Source organism: Bombyx mori, chromosome W (assembly GCF_030269925.1).
Source record: "Bombyx mori chromosome W, ASM3026992v2".
Classification (NCBI taxonomy): Eukaryota; Metazoa; Arthropoda; class Insecta; order Lepidoptera; family Bombycidae; genus Bombyx; species Bombyx mori.
The window spans coordinates 7221560-7240377 of NC_085135.1; positions in this window are offsets into that span (position 1 = coordinate 7221560).

Genomic DNA, 18818 nt, shown 5'->3' on the forward strand with positions numbered 1-18818 from the left:
TTTCTCAGCAGTATTTAAATCGGATGCGGTTACAAACTTGTTTCGCGGTAATTTTCTTATAAATCGAAGTACATAAACAACACAGCGAAGAAGTTTTGACCATGACGAAATTCTCAACCCAAGTTGATATATTGGGGAATCTTCGACAACAGTTAAAGCGGTAAGTGTTACAGATTTTTGATTTCAGGTATGTCACTTCCAGATTTACAAGGTACAAAAGGTTCAATAGGCCATTGTGAAATAGGATAGCAGGCCCAAGAAGGACCCTGCCACCAAAGCGAGTTATTAATAATTTGTGACGGTAAAAGACCTCGTGACACACAATCGCTAGGATTTTCCTTACCATTAATATGAAAAAAGCGGTCAGGTGATAAATTCTCCTGAATTTGAGCGATGCGGTTTCCTACAAATATTGACGATCTATGCGGGGAAGATTTAATCCAAGAAAGAGCAATTGTAGAATCTGAGAAAGCGTATATAGCGGTGATAGGATGTAAAGAATTATAAGCGTTATAAATAAGTTTAACTAATTTTGACAAAACAAGAGCGGCACAAAGCTCAAGGCGAGCTAATGTAGTTATCTTAACCGGAGAAACCTTTGATTTTGAGCACAATAATCTTAAAGTAATATCTCCTGTGGGATCTGTAATGTGTAAATAAACAACGCAACCGTAAGCGTTCAAGCTTGCATCACAAAATGCAACAATATTTACTTCACAGTCTTTGGAAACTCCAATATGGCGCGGTATTGCTATAGTTGAAAGCAATGGAAGCTCTTTCACAAGTGAAGAGTAGCGGTAAATAATTGTATCTGGAGGTGTATCATCCCAGTCTATTTTAGAATTCCAGAGTTCCTTAATAAGCAATTTAGCGAACAGTATAACTGGAGCAACCAAACCAAGCACGTCGAACAAGCGTGCGACTAAAGATAATATTGTTCTTTTAGTGCACTTTTCATTAGTGTTTGAGCTCGTCATAAAAAATGAGTCATTAGCGGGAAGCCATGCAAGGCCTAAAACTTTCATGGTATTATTAGCATCATCAGAGAAGCTTTCAGAAGAGCGGTGCGTTTCTGGAAGGCTATTAAGAAAGGCAGTGGAGTTACTTGCCCATTTTGTTAAATTAAAACCTCCTGATTTAAAGAGTGAAATTAGTTGTTTCGATAGTTTGATAGCTGAAATATCTTCGTGTAGGGATGTGACGAGATCATCCATATATAATTGAGACTCAGCTACACTAGCGGCTTCTGGATAACGATAACATTCTTCTGATGCTAATTGACGTATAGTACGCATTGCTAAATAAGGTGATGACTTTAAACCAAAGGGCAGACAGTTAAAAGCGAAAATGCGAAGTTTATCATTTTTAAAGCGGTACAATATTTTTAAATATTTATGGTGGTCTGTGGTCACCCTAATGCGTAAGTACATTTGTTCCACATCAGCGCACAATGCCACAGGGAACAAACGAAAGCGGAGTAAAAGCAAAAATAAGTCTGCCTGTAAATTTGGACCAGTATGCAAGACGTCATTAAGTGACAGTCCACTAGATGTTTTAGCACTAGCATCAAGAACTACACGTAGTTTAGTGGTAGTCTTACTTGGGCGGATAACTGCATGGTGCGGTATATAATAACCGTTATCGGTTTCCTTAGCGGTGTCGTTAATTTCAGTTAAATAACCTTTACTAATGTAATCCTGTATAACGATATCGTAATCATCGCGGAGTGAGGGTAATTGAACAAACTTACGTTCGAGCGAAAGAAAACGGCGGTGAGCAACAGTATAAGACTTGCCCAGGTCGGCGGGATTTCTACTAAATGGTAACTCAACCGTATATCGGCCATCATTATCGCGGGTAATTGTAGAAATATATTTGTTTTCACACTCGGCTTCCTCAAGGCTAAGATGACGCTCATGAGGAATCTCCTCTAATTCCCAAAATTTATGTAAAAATGACTCAAGGTCTTTATGCGTTATAGATGAGAAAGTTTTATTTAAAGTGAATGCAGAATGAATTTTAGTATTTTCGAAAGCGGGTGGATTATCAATATAAACTGTACTAGATAGTCACAAAGAGGTATTATTATCATTTATAACAGAAAAATTTTCATGTTGCGGTTTCATAATGCCGGTGTAACTCACTTCAGGTACGTCACCCATAAGAACATAACCGAAGGTTGTTTCTACGGCTGGTGGCGCTAGTGAGCCGGTATCTATACGATTACCTAAGTATATACCTAGTCAGGTCATAAATTCTGTCACATGTTTAATGTAAAATAATTGAAACAAGTTTATTCATTATGTAACCATTCATATACCAAAATGAACTTAACAAAACATAGATTCTTGTGACACTAAAGTTTATTCAAAATGACCTCCGTGATTTTGAATACAGGCCTTCAATCTGCGCGGCCAGTCGACTATCGCAGCACGAACGAGGTCCATGTCAATATCGGCGGCTGCCTTAATCAAGGATGTCTTGAGTGACTCCAAATTGGGATGAGGCTTTGAGCACGCCTTTTCCTCCAAGTGTTGCCATATCTTGTAATCTAACGGATTTAAATCTGGACTGGAGGAGGGCCAGTCTTCGTGCCGGATGAAGTTGATTTCACGCGCCGCCAGCCAGTCTTGTGTGCTCTTCGCTCTATGAGCTGGCGCCGAATCTTGTTGGAATACCCAGTGCCTGTTATTGAACATGGTATGAGAAACAGGTTCCACAAGGTTCGTCAGGACTGTATTTTGATACACAACTGCATTCGTTTTTACACCTTTCTCACAAAAATGTACCTCTGTTAAGCCCCAATAAGAAACTCCCAACCATACCATGAGCGAGGATGGAAAATGACCTCGTTGAACACGCGGAATACGGTTGCTCGCTTCTTCACTACTGTGTGTGTACACCTTATCATTTTGTTTGTTGTAGCTCTCTTCTGCGGTAAAAATTTTTTCATCCGAAAAAAGAATTTCCCGATATTTTTTTCCCGCGTACCGCTTCAATAAAGCGCGGCATCTCTTCAGTCTCAGGTCCATTAGACGAGCATTCAAACGATGTCCTGTTTTTGTTCGATATGCCCGAAGCCCTAAGTCTTCATTTAACACCCTTTTCACCGTGGTTCTGCTTAACCCCATCTGAAGGGCCAACAGTTTCTGCTTACGTTTGGGATTTATTTGAATTCGCGCCTTCACAGCTTTTATCACTGCTGGAGTCCTAACAGACCGAGGGCGACCACTTCTTGACCAGTCATCTACACTAGAGTCTTCATTGTATCGTTTGATGGTACGATAAACGAATCTTTTGGTTATATTCAAAATTTTCAGTATGTTAAAAATTTTAATTGGCGCGTAACCGCAACGATGCAACGCAATAACTGCAACACGGTCTTCTTTAAGGGTCCACTCCATATTTAAAAATGAGTAAAATTCTAAAAGTATACATTTTTATTTTCATGAACAATTCGAAATTCGAATTCAATAAACTTTTTTGTGGCCAGCATTCTAAAAGAAAAGTTTTTACTGTGTGACAATACTTATGACCTGACTAGTTATATGGAAATAACTGAGCACCTAACACCATATCAATCACACCTGGAACGTTCCAATTTGAATCGGCAAGCGGTAAATTACGTATATGATTCATATTTGAGGAATTTATAAAATAAGCGGGTAATTTATCTGTAATACAGTCTACTACTAAAGCGTGAATATAATATTTATTAGGAGAAAATCTAGATTCAATATTTAAATAAACATATCCGTGAATCGGGCGAGCGGTTAATCCAATACCTCTAATATAAGAATTATTTAAAGGTATAATCGGTAATTTAAGTAATTTACAACAATTGACAGTTATTAAATTATTTTGGGAACCATTATCTATTAAAGATCTAACTATTTTACGTTCCCCTTTATTCGAGTGAGCGTATATTTGAGCGGTTGATAATAAAATATTACTATTCGATTTTATTTCCGAACTGTGAGTCAACGTGGTAGCGGTCGTATTATTTTGTTGTTGTATCGTTTTCTTAGAGTGTAAACAAGTATTCGAAGCGGCATCATGATGATCGTAACTCTGAACAACAGGTTGAGATTGAACCTGGGACCGACCGTAATCGGACCGCGCGGCATCACTCGGAATTCCATGTACCTGCGACCGACTGACCTGCCTGTCCATGTCAGCGTAGTCATTCGATTGACTGGGTACGCTTTTACTATTTCGATTCGCCCGTTTATTACCAAAACACAATAAAGTATGATGAGATTTCTTACAATTATTGCATGTTAACTTTGATTGACATGCTTTTAATGTATGCGATAAGCTTAAACAATTTATGCAACCCTTGTTCGATTTAATAAAATCATAACGTGCTTGCGGTGAAATCATATTTTTAAATTCATTACAACGATATAACTGCGTGTGGTGCGAGCTCGAGCAAAGATCGCACGTAGATAAGGATCTACCTGTGCACGAAACCGGTTTGTTAACCCTTTCAGTGCGGACTGGGTCATTATAACTACTAGAAATAAAAGATTTATGATTTTTAGATTTCTCTATGTTACATTTCGGTGCAGAGCGTTCTAATATTTTAATCTGATCCTGTATGAATTTAATAAACATTTCAGTTGTGGGTATTTCAATACCACGAACCGATGCTTCAAAAGAATGTAACGTTTGAGGATCCAACCTTCTCAGTGAGCATTGTAATAAAATAAAATCAGTTAAATCGAGTAAATTTAATTGTTTTAAAGCAGCAATCGAAGATGAAATTTTTTCAATATACTACATATTTAAACTATTTGCGGTAGGTGAACAATTTTTTAAATCTAATATATTATTCAGATAATGACATCCTAAAGCTCGTTTATCCTGATATTTACTAATTAGATTCGACCAAATAATATTATAAGTTTCACCTGTGGGTATTATACCAGCGGTTAACTTTAATGCACTATGTGTTAATTTGCCCATTAAATACTGCACACGTTGCGCATCAGACAGTTGCGGGTTATAGTGAATGTTAGCTTTAAAAGCCTGGTAAAATGTTTCCCATCCTTCAAGAGAGCGTCCGTCAAAGGAAGGAAGTGAAATTGTTGGCAATGTTACATTTATGGCGGCGGTAGTTCTCATTACATTTGACGAATTACCAATTTTAATTTTGTTACGAGCGCGTCTTACGTAATTATATAACGTGTCAAAAGACGATAAAGCTGCGTATTCAGGCTCAACTTCGGGGTTTTGCTTTAAATTTAAATCATTGATATCATCCAAATTGCTTTCAAATCTAACACGCATGTCATCAATCGATTCTGATTCGGCAAGAAAAGTTTCAATTAATTCCGAATCAAACTCCGAAATATTTTTTTATTTATTATATAAATCATTAATTTGTGCAAATACTAAATTATTCTTCGCGATAAGTTTCTTTAGTTGTCTATTTTCCATAATGAAGTTATGAAATAACTGACTAAAAAATAACACTAAATGAACTACGTTAATAAATATAATTCAATATGCGGTTACGAGTTATTATTACTAATAGCGATGAATGTAATTAACTTTTACATACAATACAATACAGTAACAAAATGGCGAATGGGGGTAATCATAAATTAATTCTAATTTTAATTAAAATTTAAGCTGGATCTAATCCAGGCTCGCAGGACCAAACTATGGGGTAGCAATGGGGCGTGTAAATAGCCCTCCTGCGGCGGGAGCATATAAAGCGGGGTTGTAGAAAGGCGTGTAAATAGCCGTCCTAAGCGGTATGTGACAAATGTTTGTCACTTATAATTAGCGGAGCGGTAAAACTATATAGCGGTAAACAAAAGCTAGTAATCAAACTAAAGATATAAATTAAATACACATAAGCGAGCGGGCGGGCGAATGATTACACGGAAGCAGCAATAAAATGGCAATAAATTAAAAGAACTTGCACTCACCTGTAGACCTTGCCAGTGACTGTCGTGCGAGCGTCGGCGATGAAAGCACGCGGGCGGCGGGGGGGTGAAGCTCACGTAGCTTTTCGTAAGCACAAGCACTACATGCACTACGGTACATGTGCCGCCATCTAGGCAGCTAGCGGTGAAGCGTTATCGATCGGGAGCTAACACCACGCTTTGGATTAAATTACGCTCGCGGTAATTAGTAACTGACAAACTCCAAAGGTGGCGCCATCCCAATAATTCATTAGCATCCCATTACTAAATCCGCGCGTGACCAATATTACACTGTGATAAATTTTCATTATCACAAACTTCCTAGTACCTTATGTAATAGGAACTGAGGTCCACTTGCCCATTTTAGCTACTTCCACTAACTAACAAACTATTATCCTTTTTTCTGATATTGTTATTTGATTATGAGATCTGTCTATCTATCTCTTAGGTTTATGGCGTTTCCTTTTAGATTTCGCCAATGTCAAGTGTATATAATACTCTGCTTTCTATAGCGGGCTTCGTGAACGAGCAAGGTCACAGATATTAACTAAGAATTAAGTGAGTAGCTAAGAATGTTTGATGACAGGATCTCTGTTGATTTACCTAAAACAAATAAGACGCACACAATATATATACAGGGGTTAGTTCGATAACAGACAGACAAACTACAGCTTAATATTATTATGGTTAATGAATGAACTTAGAATATTAACGAAAGGGGAGTTGACAAGGGAAAGAAGAGATTTGAGATCAATGGGGCGAGGAATATCAGGAGGAAGGAGATCATAGAGGGAGGAAGATAGACGAGGACAACTGAAAAACATGTGATTTGGAGAGCCTTCGTCAAGACCACATTCGCAAATAGAACTATCCCTGATATGAAGTTTAGCCAGATGGACGGGGGTACACGTATGGCCTAGCCTTAATCTACAGATCGTACTTGTAACGCGTTTATGTAAATCTTTGAAGTTGCAGAACCAAGGTCGGGGAGGAATAAATCCTTGAATATCAGCGTAGTGTTTACCTTTAGAAAAACTAGTCTTTTGCCAACAAGAATTCCAAGAAGAAAGCAATCGTTGTTTAGCTATTGGGAGTAAATCATTAGAATAAACTCTGTAATGATCCATACAGCCAGTTGTTGTGGCGTCTTTGGCACAAAGATCTGCAGTTTCATTACCTAAAATGCCACTGTGGCCAGGCAGCCAAGCAAGGACAACTTCAATGTTTTTAGAATGGCAGCTGAAAAGTAAATTTTGAATTTTTAGTCTGTAAGGAAATTTAGATTTTGATTTAAATTGGTTAGCAACGATAGCCTGTAAACAACTCTTAGAATCAGTAAGAATAACAGATTTATTTAGATTATGGGACTCAATGAATGATAATGCCTCCAGAATAGCTATGGACTCACCAGAGAAGACTGAAGCTTGAGGGGGGCATTTAAAATTGAGAATCACATTGTATTTGGGAATCCAGACAGCGGAGCCAACACAACCCTGGTCTGACAACTTAGAAGCATCAGTGTAAATGATGAGCCAATCGGACCAATGCTTGGCAATGTATCTATTTAACTGGGAATTTGCAGAATGACTTTTTTTTTCTATGCCGAGATCTAAAAGAACTTGAGGCTGAAAGATAAGAGCCTTAAAAGAGATGTCGAAAAGAGGAAATTTTTGATACTGAAATACAGGACAAGGAAGGCGGAGATAGCTGACAAAACTATTGAAAAGGCAGCGATAATCCTTGTGGTACCAATATTTATTAGAAGAGATATAATCAGAAAGGATATGGAGTTTAGAGATAAGAGGATGATAAGGAGATTGAATGACTTTAAAAAGGAACCGGTCAGATAAGTATTGTCTTCTAAGGAATAAGGGAGCATCGCCGCATTCTAACTGAAGAGCATTAATAGGTGACGATTTCATAGCTCCACAGATTAATCTCAGACATTTAGATTGAAGTTTGTCAAGGGAACTCATAGCAGATTTGTTACAAGGGTCAAGAAGGAAAGTGCCATAGTCTAAGTGACTACGTACTAAGGCGTTATACATAAGTTTTTGAGTATAGGGGTGACAGCCCCACCAGACACCAGACAAGGAACGCAGAATGTTAATATTTTTCTCACATTTTTTAACAATATGATTAATATGATGGACACCAGTTAATCTAGAATCTAATACAACACCAAGAAATTTCACATTGTCTACAACCGAAAAAATTTGTTGATCGTAAGATATTGAAACGTTGGGACAAGATCTGGACCGAGAGAAAACAACCACTTTGCTTTTAGGAATAGATAGGGACAGACCGTGGTCTGAAAGCCTCGTCATGATAATCGCCTTATCGTAGCCGCCGCTGACTACTCCCCGAATCCTGATCACGCAGGAGCCAGTCACCGTCGACGCCCTAGACACGTCCTTACGGATCCATCAGATCCAATAACCTTTGCATTAGACGCCTTCAGCTCTAACACTAGGAGCAGGCTTAGGGACCTCGGTAACCGTACTCGTCGAACTCGACAAAGAGTTCGCCGTGCAACCTAACCCATGAATCAGCTCGCTGAGTTTCTCCCCGGATCTTCTCAGCGGGTCGCGATTCCGATCCGGTAGTAGATTCATTCGCGAAGCAGCTACTCTTGAGCTGTTAGGTCTCCTTCGGAGGCGCTCGGGTAGCTGTTAGCAAATCCCACCTCTCCTGGCTGAGCCTTTGCTCGCCCACGTGTCCTGGTGAAACTGGAAAGGCCTCCGGGCCACCAGTAATCTTTCAATCATAAAAAAAAAAAAAAAAAAAAGGTCTGAGAGCCAGTCTTGGAGATGGCCTATGCCTGAATTTAGGCGAGAAGAGGCCTCATCAATATTCTTAGAAGAAACGTAGAGTGCGAGATCATCAGCATATTGTAGAACTTGACAAAAGGAATTAACCGAAAGCTCTAAATCGTACGTATAAATACTGTAAAGTAACGGGCTGAGGACTGACCCTTGGGGGAGCCCCTTCCACAGCTGTCTGGGAGAGGAAGAATAATTTGGAGCACGAATATATACGAATCTAGGAGACAGGAGATTAAAAATTATGTTTACAATCTTCACAGGAATACTCAGCTGGAGCATTTTCTGCCTGAGCACTGGAAGAAGAACATTGTCATACGCAGATGACACGTCCAGAAATACACCTACTAAAGACTCATTTTTAGAGAAGGAAATACGAACGTCTGTTACAAATATGCTTAAACTATCCATAGTGCTAAAACCTTTTCGGAATCCAAACTGAGATTTAGCTAATATGTTCCTATTTTCTACAATCCATTCCAAATGGTTCTTGATTAAATGTTCCAATATCTTAGCCATTGTACAGGACAAAGCGATTGGCCGATAGCTAGAAGGGTCAGAGCTGGGCTTTCCAGGTTTTAAAATAGGGATGATAATTTGAGTCCTCCATTCGTCAGGTGGAGTTCCAGATAAAAATATATTATTAAGAATGGAAAGGAATACCTGTTTTACAGAGTTACTGCTTTTGGAAATAAACGAGTATGGAATCCCGTCAATTTCTGGGGATGAATCACTTAAACGCTCCAAGGCAGCTGAAAGTTCCTCCCAAGAAAAAGGAGATTCAAAATCATCAGTAGGGTTACAGGGTAAAGTGGAGGGAAAAGTTTCTTCCAAGCAAGGTACAGAAGGAGGGGCTAACCTACAGGAAAAATGTTCAACCCAGTCAGAAGGATCGTTAGATGAGATGACAAGAGCAGGAACAGAGCAGCGATATCGTCTCATATTCTTCCAGACTTTAGAAGGAGGAGTAAAAGGAGAAAGCTCCTCGCAAAAACGCAACCAACCAGATCTTTTCTTTTCTGATAAAAGTCTTACAGTCTTGGCTGCAATTCTCTGGTAAGAGATGAAATTTTCCGAGCTCATAGCAACCGAATAAGCATCCTCAGCCTCTGATCTGTTCTGGCAAGCTTGAGTGCACTCTGAATCCCACCACGGGGGAGAAGGGATTTTAAATCTAGCAGTGTTTTTGAGAGGTATAGAATTAGCAGCAGAAGAAAGAAGAGCGTTTCTGAAACATACGTAAGAAGAAAGGACATTGACAGGGTTAATCAAAGGAATATTCATTATTTCTTGATCTAAATGAGATCTGAATTGAGACCAATCAGCTCTGTGAATATTAAATTTTAAGAGAGGTGGAAGGGAAGCAGTAGGAATAGAATGAAGGGAATCAGGAATTGACAGAATGATAGTAAAGTGATCACTACCGTGAGTGGAAGAAAGGACAGACCAGGAGAGGCTAGAAGCCAAGGATGGAGAAGTTAAGGAAAGGTCCACAGCAGTCTTTGGATTCTGAGATGGAGGAACTCTACGAGTAGGGGACCCGTCATTCAGTAAACACAAATCTAGTTCATCACAGAGATCAAGAAAAGGAAAAGAAATAGAATCATAGTAATAACAACCCCAAGATGTATGGTGAATATTAAAATCACCAAGGATAAGGATAGGTGGAGGAAGACTTATAATAATAGTTGTGGCAGGTAGCCATCATACAACGCAAGATAATTGACAGATGCCTGAATCTCGCTTACGACATTTTCAAGATAAAGCGCATATATACAAGTTCCGAACAACAACATTCGGACCGTCGGTCTACCGAGCAATATCACCGGCTCGGTGGAAGATCTTCCCTTCGTCGTTAAGTATCTCCAAACTGGTGACCTGCGACGTGATCTGAACACGCAACCTTCTGATTCATCATCAGCGCATCAAGAATTTCGGCTACCACAATCCCCGCATTCTCGCAAATAAAACGTCATTGACAGTCGTCCCACAGCAAGCCAGCACCGCAGCCTCAACAGGACCATCGCAGCCGACTCACCGCGCTTCCTGGTCCTACGGCACGCAACTTCACTGCCTCATCACGCCGCTACAGTTCATCGCAGCCCACGACCGGATCATCAACGCTTGGGGTCACACATCTCCGGCGTGGCAGCTCTGCATCACATGGACTACGCACGACACGCACGCAACATTCAAGCTCAGTCTCGACTCACCGCAGACTTCGAGCAGCACTGGCGACAATCACGCAGCATTCAGCTCAGTTTCGACTCACTGCAAACTTCGAGCAGCACTGGCGACACGCACGCAGCATTCAAGCTCAGCCTCGACTCACCGCAGGCTTCGAGCAGCACTGGCCCTTGCAAGCTAATCTCAGCACGGACAACGCTAACTAAAAAATGACACGACCTCCAGTCTCGGAGGGGAGTGATGTGGCAGGTAGCCATCATACAACGCAAGATAATTGACAGATGCCTGAATCTCGCTTACGACATTTTCAAGATAAAGCGCATATATACAAGTTCCGAACAACAACATTCGGACCGTCGGTCTACCGAGCAATATCACCGGCTCGGTGGAAGATCTTCCCTTCGTCGTTAAGTATTTCCAAAATAGTTTTTAATTCAGAGAGAATAGCTAAGTTAGGTTCAGGGATGTAGGTGGAGAGGAAAGAAATATTATTAACTCTAACAGCAACAGCAAAAATGCTATTACTGTGGGAAGGAAGGGAGATTTGTTTAAATATCACATTTCTAGATACTAAAATAGCAGAACCAGCATAACCATCTAACCTATCGTCCCGGAGACATGAGAAACCCGGGATCCTAAAGTTGGATCCGGGCTTAAGCCATGTCTCCTGGACAGCAAAGATAGAAGGTTTGTGTTTATTAATAAGGGTGATGATATCATTCTTCTTGTGACGAATGCTGTGACAATTCCATTGTAGGAATTTGGGCATTTTTAATAATTTTATTAAGCTCAGTAAGTTTAGATATGACATTGTTCGGTAGTTCAAAGTCCCCAAAACGGGAAAATATATTTAAAATTGTAGAAAGTAAGAGTTCCAGGAGATTGTCATTGGGAGAAACATCATCTGAAGGATAGGCACTCCCATTAGGGAGACTAGAAGGGGGAGTACTAACAATAGCTTGATGAGCTTGCCTATTATAACCTGGACTGGATGCCGGAGCTGGAGGGGATTTTTGGGTACAGTAAGTGCGACGGTACGAGACTGAATTGGATATGGCTTGGGTGTGGGGAGAAGATTGGGTTAGGGTTTGGGAAGATTGAGTGGGAAACGGGGGGGGAGGCGTACGAGAAATGTCTGCAAAAGATCTTCTGACTTGTGGAAACCTGACTGATGCTTCATTGTATGAAATATTTTCTTGTGACATCACCAGTTTGATAGATTTCTGTCTAGAATATTCAGGGCAAGATGTATCAATGGCTTTATGGTTACCAGAGCAAAACAAACAGGTAGGTATAGGAGATAAACTATTACAGTCAATGCCAGAGTGAGATTTCGCACAGATAAAACAACGCGCATTTGACCGGCATTGCGTAGCAACATGTCCAAACGTGCAGCAATTATTACATTGTATTGTTGGTAATATATATGTCTGAACTGGGAGGGAATTGAAAAAGCAGTAAACTCTATCAGGAAGCTTTTGGCCAATAAATGTAAGAACAACTGTCGGAGTTGGAGTCCAAATAGGAGTGTTGTTTTCGGTTGATTTTTTATTGAGCCGTCGGGCTCTGATGACACGTCCAAAGCCATCAGGAACTTCAATGGAAGAAACTAATTCTTCTAAGGTCCACTCTATGGGAACGCCTCTTACAATACCCATGCGAGTCACATTATACGAAGGTATGATAGCATTATATTTAGCTGCAGCAAGACCTGGGTGATCTAGGAAAGAATTTGCGGCAACAGCAGTTTTAAATTGTACTGAGACTCGGTTTCGGCCGATACGTTTAACGCCGTCTTTAGCAACGTCCTTGATATTATTGTGATGTAAAAAGTGACCAAATTTAATTGGGCGTAGTGTAACACTAGCCGAAGACTCGCAATCTTTGCTTACATGGATCAAAAAAGGAGCAACATCCTGATCCAAATATCGTTTTCTGTTGCCGTCATATTCTGGTAAGGTATACACAGATTGAACAGATCCGATTACTTGCGCTACTGTATTTTTCTTTGGTGGTAAAGAGGAATGATCAGAATTTGGAGGCGTTTGCCTTTTTCTAGAAGGATGGATTACCTCCGTGTCCATTGGGATTGATGAGTTAGTTGGGTCAAGGATATAACCTCCCCCGGGATCGGGGGGGTCAACGCCGTTCATAATTACACTATTTACACTAAACTACTATATTATAATACTTACAAATAAGACAACACACTTATATAAACACACAAAACTAATAATTAGCTAATCAACAGGTAATAGAAGCCAATAAAGCACCCGAAAATTATTAAACAACCAAAACACTTGCTTCAAACACTCCACCCTGAAAACTTGTCCTTATGAGATCTGTGAGTGTTACTAATTATTGACAGTTACACCTACCTTGACTACAAGATGGCAAAGGTATAATAATATGACACATCTCATTTTTAGTCTATCTATCTCTTAGGTTTATGGCGTTTCCTTTTAGATTTCGCCAATGTCAAGTGTATATAATACTCTGCTTTCTATAGCGGGCTTCGTGAACGAGCAAGGTCACAGATATTCACTAAGAATTAAGTGAGTAGCTAAGAATGTTTGATGACAGGATCTCTGTTGATTTACCTAAAACAAATAAGACGCACACAATATATATACAGGGGTTAGTTCGATAAAAGACAGACAAACTACAGCTTAATGTTATTTTGGTTAATGAATGAACTAAGAATATAAACGAAATGGGAGTTGACAAGGGAAAGAAGAGATTTGAGATCAATGGGGCGAGGAATATCAGGAGGAAGGAGATCATAGAGGGAGGAAGATAGACGAGGACAACTGAAAAACACGTGATTTGGAGAGCCTTCGTCAAGACTACATTCGCAAATAGAACTATCCCTGATATGAAGCTTAGCCAGGTGGACGGGGGTACACGTATGGCCTAGCCTTAATCTACAGATCGTACTTGTAACGCGTTTATGTAAATCTTTGAAGTTGCAGAACCAAGGTCGGGGAGGAATAAAGCCTTGAATATCAGCGTAGTGTTTACCTTTAGAAAAACTAGTCTTTTGCCAACAAGAATTCCAAGAAGAAAGCAGTCGTTGTTTAGCTATTGGGAGTAAATCATTAGAATAAACTCTGTAATGATCCATACAGCCAGTTGTTGTGGCGTCTTTGGCACAAAGATCTGCAGTTTCATTACCTAAAATGCCACTGTGGCCAGGCAGCCAAGCAAGGACAACTTCAATGTTTTTAGAATGGCAGCTGAAAAGTAAATTTTTAATTTTTAGTATGTAAGGAAATTTAGATTTTGATTTAAATTGGTTAGCAACGATAGCCTGTAAACAACTCTTAGAATCAGTAAGAATAACAGATTTATTTAGATTATGGGACTCAATGAATGATAATGCCTCCAGAATAGCTATGGACTCACCAGAGAAGACTGAAGCTTGAGGGGGGCATTTAAAATTGAGAATCACATTGTATTTGGGAATCCAGACAGCGGAGCCAACACAACCCTGGTCTGACAACTTAGAAGCATCAGTGTAAATGATGAGCCAATCGGACCAATGCTTGGCAATGTATCTATTTAACTGGGAATTTGCAGAATGACATTTTTTTTCTATGCCGAGATCTAAAAGAACTTGAGGCTGAAAGATAAGAGCCTTAAAAGAGATGTCGAAAAGAGGAAATTTTTGATACTGAAATACAGGACAAGGAAGGCGGAGATAGCTGACAAAACTATTGAAAAGGCAGCGATAATCCTTGTGGTACCAATATTTATTAGAAGAGATATAATCAGAAAGGATATGGAGTTTAGAGATAAGAGGATGATAAGGAGATTGAATGACTTTAAAAAGGAACCGGTCAGATAAGTATTGTCTTCTAAGGAATAAGGGAGCATCGCCGCATTCTAACTGAAGAGCATTAATAGGTGACGATTTCATAGCTCCACAGATTAATCTCAGACATTTAGATTGAAGTTTGTCAAGGGAACTCATAGCAGATTTGTTACAAGGGTCAAGAAGGAAAGTGCCATAGTCTAAGTGACTACGTACTAAGGCGTTATACATAAGTTTTTGAGTATAGGGGTGACAGCCCCACCAGACACCAGACAAGGAACGCAGAATGTTAATATTTTTCTCACATTTTTTAACAATATGATTAATATGATGGACACCAGTTAATCTAGAATCTAATACAACACCAAGAAATTTCACATTGTCTACAACCGAAAAAATTTGTTGATCGTAAGATATTGAAACGTTGGGACAAGATCTGGACCGAGAGAAAACAACCACTTTGCTTTTAGGAATAGATAGGGACAGACCGTGGTCTGAGAGCCTCGTCATGATAATCGCCTTATCGTAGCCGCCGCTGACTACTCCCCGAATCCTGATCACGCAGGAGCCAGTCACCGTCGACGCCCTAGACACGTCCTTACGGATCCATCAGATCCAATAACCTTTGCATTAGACGCCTTCAGCTCTAACACTAGGAGCAGGCTTAGGGACCTCGGTAACCGTACTCGTCGAACTCGACAAAGAGTTCGCCGTGCAACCTAACCCATGAATCAGCTCGCTGAGTTTCTCCCCGGATCTTCTCAGCGGGTCGCGATTCCGATCCGGTAGTAGATTCATTCGCGAAGCAGCTACTCTTGAGCTGTTAGGTCTCCTTCGGAGGCGCTCGGGTAGCTGTTAGCAAATCCCACCTCTCCTGGCTGAGCCTTTGCTCGCCCACGTGTCCTGGTGAAACTGGAAAGGCCTCCGGGCCACCAGTAATCTTTCAATCATAAAAAAAAAAAAAAAAAAAGGTCTGAGAGCCAGTCTTGGAGATGGCCTATGCCTGAATTTAGGCGAGAAGAGGCCTCATCAATATTCTTAGAAGAAACGTAGAGTGCGAGATCATCAGCATATTGTAGAACTTGACAAAAGGAATTAACCGAAAGCTCTAAATCGTACGTATAAATACTGTAAAGTAACGGGCTGAGGACTGACCCTTGGGGGAGCCCCTTCCACAGCTGTCTGGGAGAGGAAGAATAATTTGGAGCACGAATATATACGAATCTAGGAGACAGGAGATTAAAAATTATGTTTACAATCTTCACAGGAATACTCAGCTGGAGCATTTTCTGCCTGAGCACTGGAAGAAGAACATTGTCATACGCAGATGACACGTCCAGAAATACACCTACTAAAGACTCATTTTTAGAGAAGGAAATACGAACGTCTGTTACAAATATGCTTAAACTATCCATAGTGCTAAAACCTTTTCGGAATCCAAACTGAGATTTAGCTAATATGTTCCTATTTTCTACAATACATTCCAAATGGTTCTTGATTAAATGTTCCAATATCTTAGCCATTGTACAGGACAAAGCGATTGGCCGATAGCTAGAAGGGTCAGAGCTGGGCTTTCCAGGTTTTAAAATAGGGATGATAATTTGAGTCCTCCATTCGTCAGGTGGAGTTCCAGATAAAAATATATTATTAAGAATGGAAAGGAATACCTGTTTTACAGAGTTACTGCTTTTGGAAATAAACGAGTATGGAATCCCGTCAATTCCTGGGGATGAATCACTTAAACGCTCCAAGGCAGCTGAAAGTTCCTCCCAAGAAAAAGGAGATTCAAAATCATCAGTAGGGTTACAGGGTAAAGTGGAGGGAAAAGTTTCTTCCAAGCAAGGTACAGAAGGAGGGGCTAACCTACAGGAAAAATGTTCAACCCAGTCAGAAGGATCGTTAGATGAGATGACAAGAGCAGGAACAGAGCAGCGATATCGTCTCATATTCTTCCAGACTTTAGAAGGAGGAGTAAAAGGAGAAAGCTCCTCGCAAAAACGCAACCAACCAGATCTTTTCTTTTCTGATAAAAGTCTTACAGTCTTGGCTGCAATTCTCTGGTAAGAGATGAAATTTTCCGAGCTCATAGCAACCGAATAAGCATCCTCAGCCTCTGATCTGTTCTGGCAAGCTTGAGTGCACTCTGAATCCCACCACGGGGGAGAAGGGATTTTAAATCTAGCAGTGTTTTTGAGAGGTATAGAATTAGCAGCAGAAGAAAGAAGAGCGTTTCTGAAACATACGTAAGAAGAAAGGACATTGACAGGGTTAATCAAAGGAATATTCATTATTTCTTGATCTAAATGAGATCTGAATTGAGACCAATCAGCTCTGTGAATATTAAATTTTAAGAGAGGTGGAAGGGAAGCAGTAGGAATAGAATGAAGGGAATCAGGAATTGACAGAATGATAGTAAAGTGATCACTACCGTGAGTGGAAGAAAGGACAGACCAGGAGAGGCTAGAAGCCAAGGATGGAGAAGTTAAGGAAAGGTCCACAGCAGTCTTTGGATTCTGAGATGGAGGAACTCTACGAGTAGGGGACCCGTCATTCAGTAAACACAAATCTAGTTCATCACAGAGATCAAGAAAAGGAAAAGAAATAGAATCATAGTAATAACAACCCCAAGATGTATGGTGAATATTAAAATCACCAAGGATAAGGATAGGTGGAGGAAGACTTATAATAATAGTTTTTAATTCAGAGAGAATAGCTAAGTTAGGTTCAGGGATGTAGGTGGAGAGGAAAGAAATATTATTAACTCTAACAGCAACAGCAAAAATGCTATTACTGTGGGAAGGAAGGGAGATTTGTTTAAATATCACATTTCTAGATACTAAAATAGCAGAACCAGCATAACCATCTAACCTATCGTCCCGGAGACATGAGAAACCCGGGATCCTAAAGTTGGATCCGGGCTTAAGCCATGTCTCCTGGACAGCAAAGATAGAAGGTTTGTGTTTATTAATAAGGGTGATGATATCATTCTTCTTGTGACGAATGCTGTGACAATTCCATTGTAGGAATTTGGGCATTTTTAATAATTTTATTAAGCTCAGTAAGTTTAGATATGACATTGTTCGGTAGTTCAAAGTCCCCAAAACGGGAAAATATATTTAAAATTGTAGAAAGTAAGAGTTCCAGGAGATTGTCATTGGGAGAAACATCATCTGAAGGATAGGCACTCCCATTAGGGAGACTAGAAGGGGGAGTACTAACAATAGCTTGATGAGCTTGCCTATTATAACCTGGACTGGATGCCGGAGCTGGAGGGGATTTTTGGGTACAATAAGTGCGACGGTACGAGACTGAATTGGATATGGCTTGGGTGTGGGGAGAAGATTGGGTTAGGGTTTGGGAAGATTGAGTGGGAAACGGGGGGGGAGGCGTACGAGAAATGTCTGCAAAAGATCTTCTGACTTGTGGAAACCTGACTGATGCTTCATTGTATGAAATATTTTCTTGTGACATCACCAGTTTGATAGATTTCTGTCTAGAATATTCAGGGCAAGATGTATCAATGGCTTTATGGTTACCAGAGCAAAACAAACAGGTAGGTATAGGAGATAAACTATTACAGTCAATGCCAGAGTGAGATTTCGCACAGATAAAACAACGCGCATTTGACCGGCATTGCGTAGCAACATGTCCAAACGTGCAGCAATTATTACATTGTATTGTTGGTAATATATATGTCTGAACTGGGAGGGAATTGAAAAAGCAGTAAACTCTATCAGGAAGCTTTTGGCCAATAAATGTAAGAACAACTGTCGGAGTTGGAGTCCAAATAGGAGTGTTGTTTTCGGTTGATTTTTTATTGAGCCGTCGGGCTCTGATGACACGTCCAAAGCCATCAGGAACTTCAATGGAAGAAACTAATTCTTCTAAGGTCCACTCTATGGGAACGCCTCTTACAATACCCATGCGAGTCACATTATACGAAGGTATGATAGCATTATATTTAGCTGCAGCAAGACCTGGGTGATCTAGGAAAGAATTTGCGGCAACAGCAGTTTTAAATTGTACTGAGACTCGGTTTCGGCCGATACGTTTAACGCC